Source organism: Talpa occidentalis, unplaced genomic scaffold (genome assembly GCF_014898055.3).
Source record: "Talpa occidentalis isolate TD23 unplaced genomic scaffold, MPIMG_talOcc4v2.1 talOcc4.2, whole genome shotgun sequence".
Lineage (NCBI taxonomy): Eukaryota > Metazoa > Chordata > Mammalia > Eulipotyphla > Talpidae > Talpa > Talpa occidentalis.
This window is the reverse complement of record NW_023602073.1, coordinates 99578630-99596873: the sequence shown is the minus strand read 5'-3', so window position 1 is coordinate 99596873 and position 18244 is coordinate 99578630. Positions and strand designations below refer to the sequence as shown.

Here is an 18244-nt window from a genome sequence, read left to right as displayed (position 1 = left end):
AATAAAAGTAAATCTAAAGATAGATTTATTCAGCAAGGGCAGAAGTAGAGTAAAAAACAAGAGGCTATACTCTTTAAAGAATCTAAACTTGTAATTTCCTCTGGTTTATAATTTGCAGAAACAGCTATAAAAATACATTGCTATAGCTAGGTCTTACTGGTGACTACCAGGCCCCCATAAACATTAGAGACACTTACATGCCCAAGCAAGAAAGCCATTCCAAACAATGAGAAAACCTAGGAGAGAAGGCACTTTTTGTTCAATTTACATTGAGCTTCAGCCACCTTACCTTTCTCTTCAAGCTACTGGACATATGAAGCAGGTACACAAACTATACATAATCTAACACTTCTCTCCATTTGTCTGAATCTGAAAGATATAAATATAAGTAATTTCAAATATGAATATCGGGAAATCAAAATAAGTTATAAGAAACTAAAATTCAAGGAAAAAAGTCACTCTGAAAGACAATTATAAGCAGTGCTATAATAAGAAATGACTTAAAAAAAAAGTCTTGTTTTAGTTCTCAATACAATTCAAAAAAATTTTGCAAGACTAATGAATTTCTCATTAGGAAATAGAAAAGGACAGATTATAACTATGTAACTGTTTAAATAAAAACCACAAAGGGGATGAGATCATTAGAGTGGACATTAGGTAAAATGAAATAAAAAAAATAACAATCTTGTGAAATTATCTCAGAAGTCAGAGGAGAAAAATAGAATACTAATTAAGATGACCCAATCCAGAAGGAGGGAACAAAGATGAAATGTTACACAGTGGTAGGTTAATAATAACTTTTAAAAATTTCCTATGTTAAATATTGGAATTTGCATACAGGAAGAGTTCACAGAGGATCATGTAGTATTAATGAAAAGACACTAGAATTTAAAATACCTTTATGGGGGTATATACTTTTAGAGTTATTAAAAATCCATCTGAGTTTCCAGTAAATAAGTAAATTGCACCCTTCAAAAAAGAAAAATATCTAGTTTACTTCAGATTCTCTTCCAATAAGAATGTTAAAAGAAAATAAGTTATATGACAAGATTTTTGACACAAGCAATTTGATTTTTATAGAAAAAGGAAATTTTTTAATTTTATTTTTCTAAGATAAACAGTGCCTTGCAAAATATGCAGTCCATGTATGTTTCTTAGGGAAAAAAGCAGGTACTTAAAGGCATACTAGAAATCACTGAGATATGAATTAAAGCATACAATTCTAGACTAGGACTTTGTTTACTAAAAGAACCCATAATATTCAATGTATTGAATAATTGGCAGAAAGAAAACACTATAATTACTTTAATCTGATAATAAAATTTCATTCAAATATTCAAAATAACTATTGTATAAATTTTTAAATTGGAAATTATATTAACATTGATTGATGATACCAAGTTGTAATCTCTGTTTATAGAAGCAAAGTCACAAGAGAGAATAAAAGAGCACAAAACTACTGCACCTATAGCAAACACTAAACATACAGGCTGAACATACAATGCTTAAGTCAAGATACTGTTTATAAAATCAAGCTATTGAAAGATACTACAAATGTGAAAATTCTCAAAATAAATTCAGGGGAAAAGTCAACTTTAAATGACAGAAACATAATTACTAAATACATACACACACTTGTATGCAAACAAACATGATTACTTACAAAATGTCAACAGTAATTCATTTTGAGTGGTTGGATTACTAGTTTTCATTATTTTCTTTTTTATACATTAGCATATTTTATATTTTTCAAAGTAAAGTTTAGATGTTTTAATAATAAACAAGTTTTATAGAAATATACATGCAATTAATCTACTTTATTGCATATGATGAATTATTGTTTTTGTCTTTAATGGACAGATAATAGATTCCGACTTTCACCTAATCTGTACAATTTTTCTATGAATGTCGTTGTAACAGGTTCTATCAGCTGGGTTCAAGTGTTTACTTGTCTGGTATAGACCAGTTATCAGACACTGAAATGCAAAAAATAATGTATTAGTGAATATGGTAGTGGGCTTTAATTGCATTTTCTTGTTTGGTTGGTTTAGTTAAAAGAGCAAATTATTAAGCATAAGAAGTACATTTAAAAAGCCCAAAGAAATGGAAACACAGTGCCTGCTCCTGTAGGAGAAAGTGGCACAGGTAGGATGTTATGCTTGGTTTGAGGTTGGTTAGATTCAACATAAGCAGCACTACCTACAGGGCCAGGGGGGAAAAAAGAAATCATAGAATTAAAGAAGACAAACTATACCTTGGCTAATTCTTCCACTACTTCTGAAACAGCTTTGGCACTAGATGGAAGTTTTGAGACCACAGGTAAAGTGCAAAACAACAGTGACAAAGGAAGCTGTGTGCAGAAAATTTCCATGGGATGAAGAAACAGTATAAGCAGTTTCTTATATACAAATCTGAATAGAAGAAAACTGGAAAAATTAACAAGCAGATAGGATCATAAAATGTCCTCTAAGAATCTGAATGGTTCCCCATTACCTTTTCAATACATTAGAACAATTATGCTGGCAGTGGTCAATGTCTCTTACCTATTATGGTATCGGCTTTCCTCATTAACATTACTCATTTCTAATTTAACTCACACTTTCTCCAATATATCTTTACTTGACTCAGTGAAAATTGTTTACCTTTATTACATCCATGTCTATCTTAGTTTACATCATTAATCTTTTTTTTTCTTTTATTGAGGTAACATTGATTCACAGGTACAGGCTCACAAATATTCAGATTTATGTCACCTTACAGTATCTGCAACAAAGGCATCCATCTGTCACTCAGTTCTAACTAACATCACATCATCAGAGAGAAAATGTCCCCAAATCTGTTCATGAAATAAACACTCCCAGTGACAAACTTATTTGTTGCAGTATGATAGAACCTTAAACAGTAACAAAATTTACCAGTATTTTAATAAAATACAGAGAGGTAGGAAGAGAAATATAAGGTAGGCTATAATAAGGGAGGAGGTAATTAAGATAGAGATATAGGAAGGAAATTGGTGGAGTACTGCAAGAAAAGAAACACCAAAACAGAAAATCCAGTGACCATTGTTACCATTGTCTACTAATGAAAGCCAGGTACTTATATGTCAGAGATTTGACACAGGAGAATTAATAACTACATAAGAATAATTTGAATAGATTTATATAAGAATTATGGCTAAAGATATAAGAATATCACTGTACTTCCAAAATTAAAAAAAAAATATTTTTAAGCTTCAGAAATGGTATAAAGAATTCAGAAATTATATAAAAATACAATATTTTATACATTGGGAAAACATGGTATTAAACATTAATAAACTTTCATGTTCAAGCTAGCTGCTTGACAAACACTGTCATCATTTTGTAATGTAATTAAATAATTTGCTCGGAGCTATAAATGAAATAGGTCTTAGCCACCAAACAGATGTACTACTCAGGAGGTTATTTGCTAACACTCTTCAGTCATGGCGCTTTCCTAAAAACAAACAAATAAAACTACTGCATGCCACTTCAAGATTCTTAGTAATCCATAAAGTCAAGTATTGCCACTTTGTCATTATATCCTTAAAAAGCAAAATCTGCATTTACAGGAAGATACAATATCTGTGCATAATAAATGCACTAAATTCACTAGATTTATATTTTTATTTTGGTCCAAATAGCTTATATTTCCTCTATAATATGTAAACCTTAAGAAAACCTTTTTATTTCCTTCAAAAGCAAGTAAGTGCTAAATTAAATTATTACTTTGAATTTAACTTGACATATTGGCCAGTGGTCTAGTGTGATTTTTGTTCAGCTATTGTAAACTTATTAAGAAATACATCCATAATACATAGTTATTACAGATATGCTGCCTACTTCATATCTGCTACCCCAGTTACACGTGTCATGGAAAATTCAGTCTGAGCATTTAGATATTTCATCTTGATTAATGCTAAGAGTAACTAGGTAGAAGTGGCCTGCACGTGGGGCATAGTCTCATAGTATCGATTAAACTATAGTGAAATGTTGTCTTAAAAATGCAGCTGGTTCCTGTATCAATAGAAACGTGAGAAAAATCTATGGGTAATGGAGGAGATAGGAAATATTTGAAGGATGCCAAAATAACATAAAGGCAATTTATCTGTGGTCAAATAGAAAAAAAAATATATTGATTATCTGAACACCTTATATTCTATATCAAAAATAATCTTTTAGGAACACTTAAAATGACCACTCAGCAGCATATTAGACTACCATGCTGTACAATCGAAATTACAGAAATATAAAAAAAAATCTATAAAAGAAGATAGTTTTGAGTAATTATAGACATCTTTAACATCTGATAATCTGGTATGCCACCTTTTCTTTTTATGCGCTAACATTGAAACACTATTAAAATAAGGAAATTTTAGTCATTTTTTTAATTTGATTGACTCATTTTATATTTTTTTGTTCCACTGGTATTAAAAAAAATTGTGAAGTTTCTTGGAAAGAATAGACACATTGTAATTTATAAAAGGAAATTTTCTTTTTCCATGAACAATCACATCCCATTGTTCATACCATTTATAATCATGTGTGGTTATGTACAAAAATCTTGAAAAATAATGCTTTTTCTTGTGTTATTTAAAGCTTCCAATTTGCCCAGGCTTATTAAAATCAAGACTGAATCATTCTAGGTAGCAAAGTCTTACAGTTTTAATTGCTTTGTCACAGGCCTAAGAATAAATTAAAATGTAAAACTTCAACTAAGGAGACATTTAAATGATCAAACTAAAGCGTTAATGCAGGATAAACCTAATCTTAGCAGTACAGGAATGAGGCTTTACTAGCAAGTCTCTTTCAAGAATCAATAAGTGTTAGTGAACAATATTAAGTGATGTGCTTAACAGTCCAACCATTAATACACTTAACCTGCTTTCCTCAAGAGAAGACTTGGCCACCCTGGGTAGCAACAGCCTAATGTATTTAAATGTAAATTAAACAACTCTTTGCAAGAGATTTTTTTAACTACATAATCCATTAGTATCCTACCTGATTTTTCAAAATTGGAATAAATCATTTTTTCTGTATATCGTACAATTTCAATATGAAAATATAAATAAAATAAAATTTGAATAGGCCATCCAGACTTTAGCAATCTCTTCATAAAAATATCCTTTGCAAAAAGAACCCTTAATAATAATTAGGTATTTTCATACTTTTAACAGTTCGCTTCATAGTATAGACAGAGCTAAATATAATTCTTCTCTGTGACTTTCATTTCATTTGAAAACAGAGATACACTGTTGAGTCAAGGAGATCTAAATGACTCGAATGTGCTATATACTTAAAAATGTTGTAAAGAAATCTTGTAGTTTCTTATATTCATTAGATACCCGAAATGTTATTCTGTATGTGCTTTGACTTTCCATTGCAGCTATCTAGAGTTAAAAGCCTGTCTAAATTTATCTTTAGAAATGTTTATTTTTATCAATTGTTCATATATTCTGTATTTTGCTCTTTCTTCAATAGATTACAATTTCTTTGAGGTCAGAAGAGTGAGATCCCTAACCACAGCACACACTTAAAAACTCTATCATGGGCAACAAGGCTTATTCCTGGCAATTATACTGGTTCCTCTCCTTGACATGCTAAGGTTGCTATGCTTCTGTTTACATATTCTAAAGATCCTTTCTACTTATATTCAGGGTAATCTCTAGTTTTGGCAATAATCTTGTGGTGCAATCTTTATTTTGCTCATGGAACTTCAATTGTATATATGTTCATTGCAGCATTATTACAACAGTCAAGAATTGGAAATAACCTGTATACCCACTGAGCAATGAATGGAGACGAACATACATTAAATATATACCTATATATAGTTTGCCCAGTCCCTGTGATGGCAACATGACAACAAATGGAAAATTCCAGTATAGTTAATGCTTAAGGAAAAAAATAAAGAAACTTACACATAACATATTGAACACTCTATTTCTTTTTATTTCTTAGACATGTCACAAAATGCATATATGTAATGAAATAATATAAATTATATTAACATTGAAAATATAAAAGTCATCATGTAGAAAAAAGTGGGCAAGTTAAAATACAGAGGAATAAGAAACACACACACACACAAAGTGAAATGCGAGAAATAGCAGGATATATGTGTTTATATACCTATAAAATTTAATTTGATATTAACCAATGGGACATTTAATGATGAAAATACAAGTTAAAAATTGAAAGGGAGAATAAAAATGGGTTGTATGATTAATTCTCTTATTTTTCATAGAAGACAGTCACCACACACAGTTAAAAGTTATTAACACACACTGATTAAATATACACATTGTTTAGAATTATAGAGAAAATTACCAGGAACATCAAAAATAAAATTTAATACTATTGCTGCTAGAGACAGGACAATTGAGTAGGAAAAGGAAAGAGTATATGTGAGAGTGTATATGTGTAAGCGTGCTTACATGCTATAGCGGCAGGATGGGCACAGTGCAGGTTTTTCTCTGACAGGAGCAGACCGGGTAAAGAAGGAGAGAGTCCTGGAGCCCTCAGTGGCTTTTCAGGCTTTTATTGGGATTTACCAGGTACACAGCAAGCAGGGTGCTGAGCAGGCCTCCCAGCCCCCAGCAAGTCTTCACTCTATCTGGGCTCTCCGGCGTTCTCTTGTGGCCTTTTTGTGGTTCTTCTCATGGTTCTGCTTTCTGCTGGCATCACTGTGGCGCCGCCTTTATAAGCCCAGTCTTAGCCCAAGTGAATCCAGTCTACATATGCCCACACCCTGCTCCAGGTGCCCGCCATCAGGCATGCACTCAGGACTGCAGAGTTCCGTCATCTATCCTAATGGCGGGAGGGCAGAAAAGCCTGATACTTTCAGCTTACCCTATGCATGCTCACAATTGTAAGCTAGAGCTCTTAGTGGATGGGAAGAGTGGTGGAGTGAGAGAGCAGAAAAGTGAGAGTGGGAGGAGGGAGAGGCAGAGGCAGCCCTTATTTCAACCAATTAGAATGAATACTTCTGTTAGGAATCAGCATTATTTTGGTGTTTGCTCAGGTGGATCAAGTCAACTATACAACAGGGACTAGAACCCAAATTGTTTGACCATCTTCACCTCATAAAACTCCAGGGGGAGAGAAAAGGAATTAACCACAAAGATAGACCATTAAGCATCCAAACTACTATTGTTTAGCAATTTAGTTCAATCCATTCACAGATATGCAGAAAAGAACCATTCTTTGGCAATGAACTGAATACTATCAGGTGACTCATCAACAAACTACTCACACTTAAGAAGTATATTGACAAGACACTATTTTTTTTTCCTATTCAAAAGAATACACCATAAGGAATCAAATACTTAGGATGGTCGTGAGGTAAAATTGCTAGTTAACGAGCTGTGCTGAGTAGTTTTTTCAACCACAGTTATAAACTGCTTCAGACATGCTGGCTGTTTCAAATGAGCCAGGCAATGGTGAAATGAAGATAGGAAAAGACACTTTTGAACAGGATTTGGGGGACTCTGTAAATGCACTAAACAGCATTATGCACAGTTTGTTGATTAGACCATTTCAACATTTCCTAATTTCTACAATTTAACAGTTACAGCAGACCTAGTTTCCCTGAAATTTGTTGTGAGGTTAGTAATGAATTAATTCTACCTGCACTAGATAGATTAAAGAACTCATTTTGACTTAAAATATGTGCAAATCCTATTATATCTGACTATCAACAATGTTGTCTTCCCAAAAAAACTTTGTGAACTATTTTCAGCCTCCATTTATGGGATTCAAGTTAATCAAAGAACAATATTATCTCTTAATATATCACATATAAATATATGTATACTTACAAACTTTGAAGACATATATAGCAACTACTGAAATACATGCAGTGACCCTTTGTTGTTTTGATAATTTTTAAAAAATCATAGAAATGTAAAATGCAGTCTATAGAGGATGTTGTCATTTGTTGCAAATTCACCATTTACAGCCCATTCTTTATACTCCTCTTATATGTGTATTTCAGTGGGTATTTATTCTATTCCTTTTTAAAAGTAGATCATAGCATCTATATAATTCTGTTACTCTGGACTTAAACAAATGATTCTCAAATATTGTGATAAATTCCTAACAATTTAAGAATTAAACATGTATTTGCAATTCTATGATACTAAAATTCATTTTAAAGTATTTAAGAAAATCTATAGTAGTAAATGTATGGCTTCAATAATGATTTATTAGTTACACTTGATGTATATTTTACTTTATGTTACGAAATTTATATATCGAATGTCATTAATAACTAAGTGACTAGCACAAATTCAGTAATTTCTTACCTTTAGTATTTTGCCTGTTTTCATGAGCTTTTATCTAGAATTCAAACACTATTTTAACTGTTCCATTAGCCAGATAAAATATCATTTTAATTACATTTTTAAAGTAAATAATATAAAACAAAAATGAAATCTATAACAAATATATTTCAATATTTTGCACTATCATTTGGGTGGTTATATGATTTTACATCCATATGTAGTTTCAGAGTGAAAAAGGTAACTAATAATTAAATCCAGACAACTGGGAGTCTCCCTGGCAACAAACCAGATAAATGATCATTTTAGGTATCAGGGAACTACATGGCAAGTAGAACAAAGCATAGTTACCTACTGGCAAAAAAAATGTACTTCTTTATTAAGAATCGATATGGAATTGTGTAGTGGAATATCATGGTCTTGATATAATTAAAATTGTGAAACAAAACAAATTCAAATAGTAAATATTAGCTTTAAGATAACAACATTTAAAAAACAAACAAACAAAAATTGGCCTTGCAGGGTCTGAATGGTTGGAGGGGAAGAGGAGAAAACCTTTATTAGTTGGAGAGGATGCTGCTGGTTATCAATCTAATTTCACCTCAACACAGCAGACCCTATTCATTTTGTAAACTTAATTTTATCCAGTACTGTGATTATAGAACTGAGCCTCTTAAAAATCAGTAATTTTTTTCACCTCCCCCTCCCACTTTTGTCTATTTCTTTTCTCTTCAATCATCCTCTCACCTATCTTTGAAAATTCTCTTTATTATGGCACTTTCACTTGCAGCCTTCCTAATCATCTGTGGAAATGCCTACCTCTACTACAATACTTATTTTTCCATCTGATTTTATGATTATGTATATTCAAATATATATATAAATACACATATATAAATACATATATATATTTATATGTATCCTGAGTTTCTTTTTTTTTTTTTTAAAGATTTATTTATTTATTTATACAAGCACTGGGTACAGTCAGAAGCGTGGGAGGGTGAGAGAATTCACCAGAGCCAGAGTGGGAAACAGTACAGGCAAACCTGCTGAGGGGAGCAGCAGGCAGCAGGAGAGATCTGCGCGCCATGTGGGACCCTCGCCCGGCAGCCGGGGATCGAACTGGTGCTGCAGAGGCTGCAGGCCGCTTCGCAGCCCAGCGCTCAACTGCTGCGCCACTGTGGAGGCCCTATCCTGAGTTTCTTGAGATGATAGCTTTTAACCTTTTGTCTGATCTATGGTACCTTCTAATATAGTTTCATAAATATATAAGAGGAAAATAATAAGCTTTTTGTCTTCTTACAAAAGGAGTAGCTCTTCCCTGGGATCTGTAAGCTACTTAACATTCTTCTAAACAATTATCTTTCATAATTTTAAGTTATGTGGGACCTGAAAATAATGAAAGGCGTTGTTGTGGGAAATGTTTACCAGAATATCACAAAAATCTATCTACCGAGCATGCTTGTATTCTGAGTAGTGTCATGGTGGTATATCAGGGAAATATGTATTACAGAAAAATGATTTCAACTGAAGAGCTTTACTAAATCCCAAATCTCATCACTTGAAACAATAAACTTCAGTGTTTGAGTGAACCACAAAATGCATAATTTGTAAAAGGTGATATTCCTCAATCTTCTTATGGTGCACCAATTTAGTGGACCATATACTACAGAGATGATTTCTCTAATTCCCTTTCATAGTTTTAGTAATGGGAACTCATTAACAGTTGAAGAAACCTCTTCAGTTTTCAGCTAATGAGTGCCTATCTATATCTATATTTATTTATATATATGAAATATTACCCTATTCCTCAGCATGCTATAGTCTTTAATGTTATATCAATGCTTTATCCCATTCAGTTAGCTTGGCCTATTTTGTTGGGGAATAGCACAAAATACCAAACAAATACTAAAAGGAAATGAAGACCTTAGTTTTTAGAGGTGGCATATAAAGACTAGATGTCATAGCAGCAGTGTTAGTAGTGTAATTAAGTGAGAAATAAGTGTGAGTGATACTTCCATTCACTGAAGAACAAATAAATATTTCTTGACATGAGGAAAGAGAGAGTCAGAAAATAGAGAATAAAATTTAGATGACCGCAAGAGTTCCTTAGAAATAGGGTAGTCCCAAATGCAAGTTTTTGTTAGAGGGGATAACTTAACAATAGAGACTCCAATAATTTTGAGTGATCAAATATAGATATGATAACTATTTCTCAATCCCTCACTCTTAGTAAGGATGAAATTTTGCAAAACCTAGAGATCCCATATAAATCAGTCTCCTAAGAAAGAGAACAGTTTTGAGAAGTGTAAAGAAGGGATCTGGAGAGGACAAAGAGAAAATGTCTGATAGAGATGCATTAGGATTCATGAAAGGACTGAAAGCTCACTTAAGAAATGTAGCCATCAATTCAAAGAAAGACCGTCCAAGGCCTTCCTGGTAGTGCCAGGGGTTAAGCACAGCACTATGAAGCTATCTGCAGCCTTTGCAGCATGACTTCAATCCCTGGCCGGCCAGAAAGCTACCCACATGGCATAGCAGACCTCTCCTGTCTTGCCTGCTGCTCCCCTCAGAAGTGTATTTCCGTCAATCTGCCTGTTCTGTTCCCCAATCTGTCTCTGGTGAATCCTGTCACCCCCCTGCACCTCTGGCCTGTACCCCAGTTCTTGTATGCACAAATAAATAAATAAATAAATCTTAAAAGAAAGGGGGGGAAGAAAGACCATCCCGTGAGACTGCATATTTTTATCCAGCAGTTTGTCTATGCAAAAATAGTAGGGTAGTTTGGGTTTTGTCAGGTAAGTAGAAGATGGTCAAAAACAATATTGGAGTAGATTGTATTCATGGTATCCATAATAGTGCTGAACCACATTAGAAACTGAGAAAGGAAAAATGATACATTTCCCATCCCCCAAATAATACAGGGTTAATAAATAGGAGATGGCCTTGGGGTATAACATTTTTTTAAAGATTTACTTATGCATATAGAAGCTGGGGTGCAGGCCAGAAATGCAGGAGGTAAGAAGATTCACCACAGACAGAGTGGGGAGTAGAACAGGTGGATCTACTGAAATACACTGCTGAGGGGAGTAGCGGTGGAGACAGAAGAGTTCTGCTTTGCCATGTGGGTCACCTCCCAGGCCAGGGATCAAACTCATGCTGCAGTGGCTGTGGATAGCTTCATAGTGCTGCGACTTAACCCCTTGTGCCACCAGGGAGGCCACAAGGTATATATAACATTTTGAAATTATGATACTAGAATAAGTAAATAGGAAAGTTATAGAAAACATTAACATAATAGTAACAGAACATGGAATGATGGCTGCATGAGCATGAAAGTAGGGTGGAGGTTTGAGGCATAGGACATAGTCCAAGAGACTATGAAGATACATTTTTGGTGATAGAGATACTATCATCATTGTGAAGAAAATTTAATTATAATATGCTTATAAAATTATGTTGAATATATTTATTGTATATCAACTATACTAAAGATATAAAAAGTGAAAATGTTAAAAAAAAATTCTTGAAACACATTTACAAAAAATGGTGAGAACATGTTACTATTCAAGAAATGCCCAAATTATCTATCAGATACAGACAAATGCAAACATTAAGAATACCTATTCTAGGGCCTCCCCGGTGGTGCAGTGGTTGAGCGCTGGGTTGTGAAGCTGCCCGCAGCCTCTGCAGCACCGGTTCGATCCCTGGCTGCTCCCCAGCCACCGAAGGAGGGTCCCACATGGCGCGCAGACCTCTCCTGCCGCCCGCTGCTCCCCTCAGCAGTATACTTCAGTCCTTCTGCCTGCTCTGCTCCCCACTCTGGCTCTAGTGTATTCTCTCACCCTCCAGCGCTTCTGACTGTACCCAGTGCTTGTATAAATAATAATAAATAAATAAATCCTAAAAAAAAAAACCTATTCTAAATAATTAGTAAAAGAATAGCATAAAATCTAGTAAGTTATTTGGAATCATAAAACCCAAAATTGGACCTCCCCTGGTGGCGCAGTTCAATCCCCGGCCAGTTCAATCCCCGGCCACCGGCGAGGGTCCCACAAAAAAAAAAAAAAAAAAAAAAAAAAAAAAAAAAATTAACTGAGGTCTAAGAATATTGCTTAGGTCATGAAGATTTTCTTTTTTTTGGTTATATCATTTGTCAGGGTTTTTTTTTTAGAGCAGTTGAAGGGTCATAGCTAAACTGAGAAGGTATAAAGACTTCCTATCTATCCTCTGTACCTACATATACTCCCCATTAACATTCACCACCAGAGTGACACATTACAACTGTTAGATTGCTACATCATAATTACCCAAAGCCTACAGTTTATAGTATTGTTTATTTTGGGGTTTGTATTGTACATTCTATGGGTCTGGACCAATGTACAATGACATATGTACTCTGTTTTTTTCATCTCTTTCTACCCCAAAACTCATGGAAAATATTCATCATTATATTGTCTCCATAATTTTCTTTACCATAATATTATATAGTTGAAATACAGTTAAGCTTTCCAGACTGCTTTCCTCAACTTAGTAAATGTATTGAATGTTCCTCTTTGTTTTTTTCACAGATAGCTAGGTCATTCTTTTTAGTGCTATTATTACATTGCCTGGATGTAACATTGTTTACTTACATATTCACCTATGGAAGGACATCTTGGTTGCTTCCATATTTTGCCAATTAAGAATAAAGCCTCGCTAAACATTCATGTGCAGATTTTTGTGTGGATATAAATTTGCAACGCCTTCGGATAAATAACAAGGAACAAGATTGGTAGATCATATGGTAGATGAGAGTATGTTTAGTTTTCTAAGAAACTGCCAAATTGTCTTCCAAAGTGGCTGCAATATTTTTTTATTCCAATCAACCATAAATGAGAGTTCCCATTGCCACAGCTTCTCGTTAGCATTTGGTGTCGTCAATGTTTTGATCATTCTGTTTCAAACTACATTTTCCTGATCACATATGGCAGGGAGCATCTTTTCATATGCTCATTTGACATCCGTATACCTTCTTTGCTGAGGATTCTATTACCACTTTTGTCTCCTTTTAAAAACAGGTTGTTTCCTCACTTAAACTTTGAGTTCTTCGTATTTTTTTTGGATAACATTTCTTCATCAGGAGTACCTTCTGCAAATATTTTTTCCCAGACTGTGGTTGGTCTTTCCATTCTCTTACAGCGTCTATCACAGTTAAGGAATTTTACTTTTAATGAAGTGCATGCAGTCTTATCAAGTATTTTTTTCATGGACTGTTTCTTTGGTGTTGCAAATAAAAAGACATCACCATACTTACAGTCATCTAGGTTTTCTCGTATTTTATTCTACCCATTTTATAGTTTCATATATTTACATTTGGGTCTGTGATCTATTTTAAGTTAATTTTGGTGACAAGTATATAGTCTGTCTATATTAAGTTTTATAAGGTGTATGTCTAGTTGTATTAGCTCTATATTTTGAGATCTATCTTTTGTAATTTTATGTAGTAAGTGTCAGCCATAGGTACCAGTGTCAGTCTTCTAATTTGTTCTTCACTTATGTGTAGGCAATTCTGGGCAACTTTGTTGCTATCCTCAAAATAACTTTCAATGATTTGGATTATTATTACATTGAATCTACAGATTAAATTGGGAGGAACTGATGGCTTGACAATATTGAGTTTTTTTACTGGATGAAATCTCTCTCCATTTACTTAGTTTCTTTGATTTTGTTCATCAGAATGTAATAGTATAATAGCACATACAAAATTGCACATGATATTTAATACCTCATATCTAATATTTAATTTTTTGTTTGCTGATATTAGTGGTGGTATGTTTTTAATTGCAAATTTCACTTGCTCATTGCTAGTATACAGGAAAGTAAGGGACTATTGTATATTAATTGTGTATCCTACAAATTTTTCAAAATTACTTATGTGTTCCAGGAGATTTTTGTTGATTCTTTCAAATTTCAACATGTCATCTGTGCATAAAGACAGTTTTATTTCTTCCTTCACAATCTGTATACCTTTTATTTCTTGTCTTATTACATTAACTAAGACTTCCTGTTTGATGTTTAAAAGGAAAGGTAAAAGGGAACATCTTTGCATATACCCAATCTTACTGGGAAAGATCCAAATTTTGTTTACTATTAGGTATGATGCTACCTGTGGATATTTTGTACATATTTTGTACATATTATCAAGTTGAGAAAGTCCCTCTCTAACCCAAGTTTACTGAAAGGTTTATTATTAATAGATGCTGCAGTTTGTCAAATTCTTTTCTGCTTCTATTAATGTGACTCTGATTTCTCTTTTAAAACATATTCCCTTTTTTCTAATTTTCTTTTCCAGTCATAAAGAAAAGAAAGCTCAATTTCAGACAATAAAAACATGAAAGAAAGTGTAAGTGGAAACCAATCTTAGTCATGCAAACTCCAGGTCGCAACTCACTGTTTTCCATGGCTATAAGCATATTTCGACATATTGTACTATATTTTCATGTAAGTCATAAGTATATTTTCTACACATGTATTTTTTCTATATACAAAGTCTAAAATTATTCAATAGTTTTATAGTATTATTTACTATTGTTATACCATAATTTTATTTTTCTTTGTGTTCTATTTGTAGACATTAAGATCCCACCTTCCCTGATTTAAAATGTTTCCATAAAAATTCTTGTATATAAATATTTTCATGCTTAACCTGTATACACATACTTTGAATTAATGATTACTCCTTTAATAAATGCCACCACCACCTCTGCTTAAGCACTTGAAATAAGCTAGTTGCTCTCTTGCCTTTCCATTCTTGGTTTGACTCCTATCCTACTCAGGCCATTGTGACTCATACATCATTCTGTGGCTAGAGTGATCTTTTAAATGCATAAGTCAGATAATATCATTTGCAGGTTAAATCCTCTCAAAGTGCTCTCAGTTTAACTAGGATAAAATACAAACATTTTTTCATGATCTAAAATGCCCTGTATGATCTGATTTCAGCTTACTTTTCTAATCTCATTTCTTTCCACTCTCCTCCTTTATTTTATATTTTGCAGAAACATTTTTTCTCTTCTTACAAGAACAGCTCATTTCACTCTCAGGATATAAATGCTTTTCCTACTGCTTAGGAAGCTCTGACTTTACGTTTCCATGGTTTGCTTTTAACCATCTTTTAAGGCTCATCAAATATTCATCTTACTCCCTACCTAGCCACTGTCACTACTCCAGCATAACACTGTCATCAAAGCACTTACTGACACTTGAACTTATCCCAAGTGTGAGTTAAACACCTTAAAGTGTTTAAGCCTTAACTCATACTCTACTCCCCCTCCTCTTCATGTATGTTGCTTACATGATTCGTTTAGTTTGTCTTCCTACTAGAATGTGAAGTGCTTAACAAACAGTAGGTTCCCAGAGAATATTGTTTATTTCTAACAATCATTAATAATCTGTAATTATTTTCTTTAAGATTTATTTAATTAATATAGTTAATAACAGATATCAGTCAGTCTTGTCCATATACAGAAACTTCATGAGACAATTTAATAGAATTTTGGTATAGAACTGTAAACAAGGTCTTAGAGAACTAGAGAGACAAAAAAAACATTAAGATATTAAGACATTACAGAGAGAAGCTGTGACAGTCTTCAGATAAGGAAGGGATAGCTGAGTTTAGAAGTTTGATGGGGGAGTCCTTTATACCTAGGACTCAGACCTTTGAGGATAGAGTGCTTCCAAGTTGGGGCTATCTTAGAAATGGCAAAGCATGAAAAAAACATGTGTTTCCATACCATGGAAAACTGAAATCATTTGCTGCTCTGGGCCAGTTCTCTATTGTTGCAAGAGCAAAGCAGTATAGTCATGGTAATGGAGATAGGACAAGGAAACACACAGAAGTAGCACATGCTTTCTCCTACAGTCTTACTCTACTTACTTCTATTGTAAGAACTTAATAGGAACAACTGTCAAAGGAGTGATGTGGTTTGCAATGTACTAGGCCCAGTCTCACAAAACAGAGTATAGAAAGGTCCATTTGAAGCAGACTTCAATTTTTAATGATCACAATACTCCCAAATCCTAGAATATTTCACTTAAGATAATTTTCTTATTAAATTTATTTTTTAAACATTATTTAAAGTACTTGATTAAATTTATTTTGTTAAAAGACTTAAATTACATAATTAATTTTTAGCCATTTGTTTCATCAACATTCATTAAATATTTCTATTTCTCTATTATATATATTATATGAAGTCACATCTTTATCACACACTAAATTGTAATGAGGGCAGATAAATTATCATGTAGTTTGTCTTCCTACTGGGCAATAGATATATGTTTAGTTTATTCTACTTCCTTGTTCCAGTATCTCTGGTTCTTTTAGTATTCCTATTTTACTGAAAGACACTACTTCAGTCAGAAGCCTGGGTGATATCTTTGACTTCACCCTCTATGATTTTCTTTTTTGCCTTTCTGGTTTCCCTGAATTTTTATGCCATTTTCAATTTTTCCATTCACTGCAGCTAAGGTGATTTTTATAAAGCATAAATTTTAGCTTATATTTCTTCTTTCTTAAAATGTTACAAGGCTCTCCCTTTTTTGTTAAGAATACAAGATTAACATGTTTGAATAGGAATAATCTCATCTGATATGCACATACCATCACAATTTTACTTTGTCATGAATTTCCTTTTATGCACTCTTAATTTCACATTGGTTTGTGCCTAATATTGCTATGTTTCTACCTTAACCAGACAGGAACAATTACCATAGGTTTCTACTATTTTGAAGGGGCTATCACACCCATTCTCTGCATCTAGAAGTCTCTTTAATTTTATTTATTTATTTATTCATCTAAAGATTTATTTATTTATTTATTTATTTATTTATTTATTTATTTATTTATTTATTTATTTATGCAAGCACTGGGTACAGTCAGAAGCGTGGGAGGGTGAGAGAATTCACCAGAGCCAGAGCAGGGAGCAGAACAGGCAGAAGGACCAAAGTACACTGCTGAGAGGAGCAGAGGAGCGGCAGGAGAATTCTGCACGCCATGTGGGACCCTTGCCCGTCAGCAGGGTATGGAACCAACACTGCAGAGGCTGCGGGCAGCTTCGCAGCCCAGTGCTCAACTGCTGCGCCACCGGGGAGGCTGGAAGTCTCTTTAATTTTAAATTTCAGATACATTGTCTATTTCTTAGGGAAATGTTTCTGTTCTTTCTGACTAGTTTAGAAGACTTTAACTTTAGAGCTATAGTCTTATATGACTAATCCTTCTCGTAACACATCAGGAAGCTCTCTAATAGCAATGTTTTAGTTCACATTTTTTCCCATGAAGTACGAGCCTATACTGATTACTTAACAAATAGGTATACAATGAATTTATAAAGGCAATACCATCTATTAAAAAATGTACATATCCAATATCTTTTTCTGCCTCATTTTGTCTCCAAGAAACATGTATATGTACATTTTTAAAGTTCTATATATTTCATTTTACTTATTAGGCATTTTATATTTTATGTTGCCATATGAAACTATTCCCATTTTATTTTCAAATGAGATGAATTTTTTTGAACTCCAACAATGTTTTAATAGAATTTCTTAAAAAGGGAGATATTTTTAACGAATATAATCCCTTCTGCAAATAACAATGATGGTTTTCTTTGCTTTCAAATATCTATTTCTATTATTAGTTTTCTTGATTGTCTAGAACTTCCAAAAAATTATAATAGGTAATTATAATAGTGGCAGTCTTATAAATATGTTTTGGAATAAAAAAGAGAACAATTATGCTATACTAACATGTTAGGAAAAAAAAAAGACTGTTAAATTTCTGATTCACATGTATCTTATTAAAAATACTGCCCTTGACTGGTATGCTGCCATCTTACTACTAAAACAATGTTATACCTTTTCCCCCAAGTTTCCATATTCATAAGTTTCCCATATTCTTTTGTA

General features: G+C 33.2%; 1 long non-coding RNA gene across 5 annotated transcripts in view; it reads right to left on the bottom strand.

Moving 5' to 3' along the window:
- Window positions 1-18244, bottom strand: part of LOC119253389 (uncharacterized) — a 264080-nt gene that overhangs the window by 241142 nt on the left and 4694 nt on the right. For all 5 annotated transcript variants that reach the window (XR_008553290.1, XR_008553291.1, XR_008553292.1 and 2 more), the window contains exon 3: window positions 290-369. This is a non-coding gene — a long non-coding RNA (uncharacterized LOC119253389). The remainder of the gene's footprint in view (window positions 1-289; window positions 370-18244) is intronic.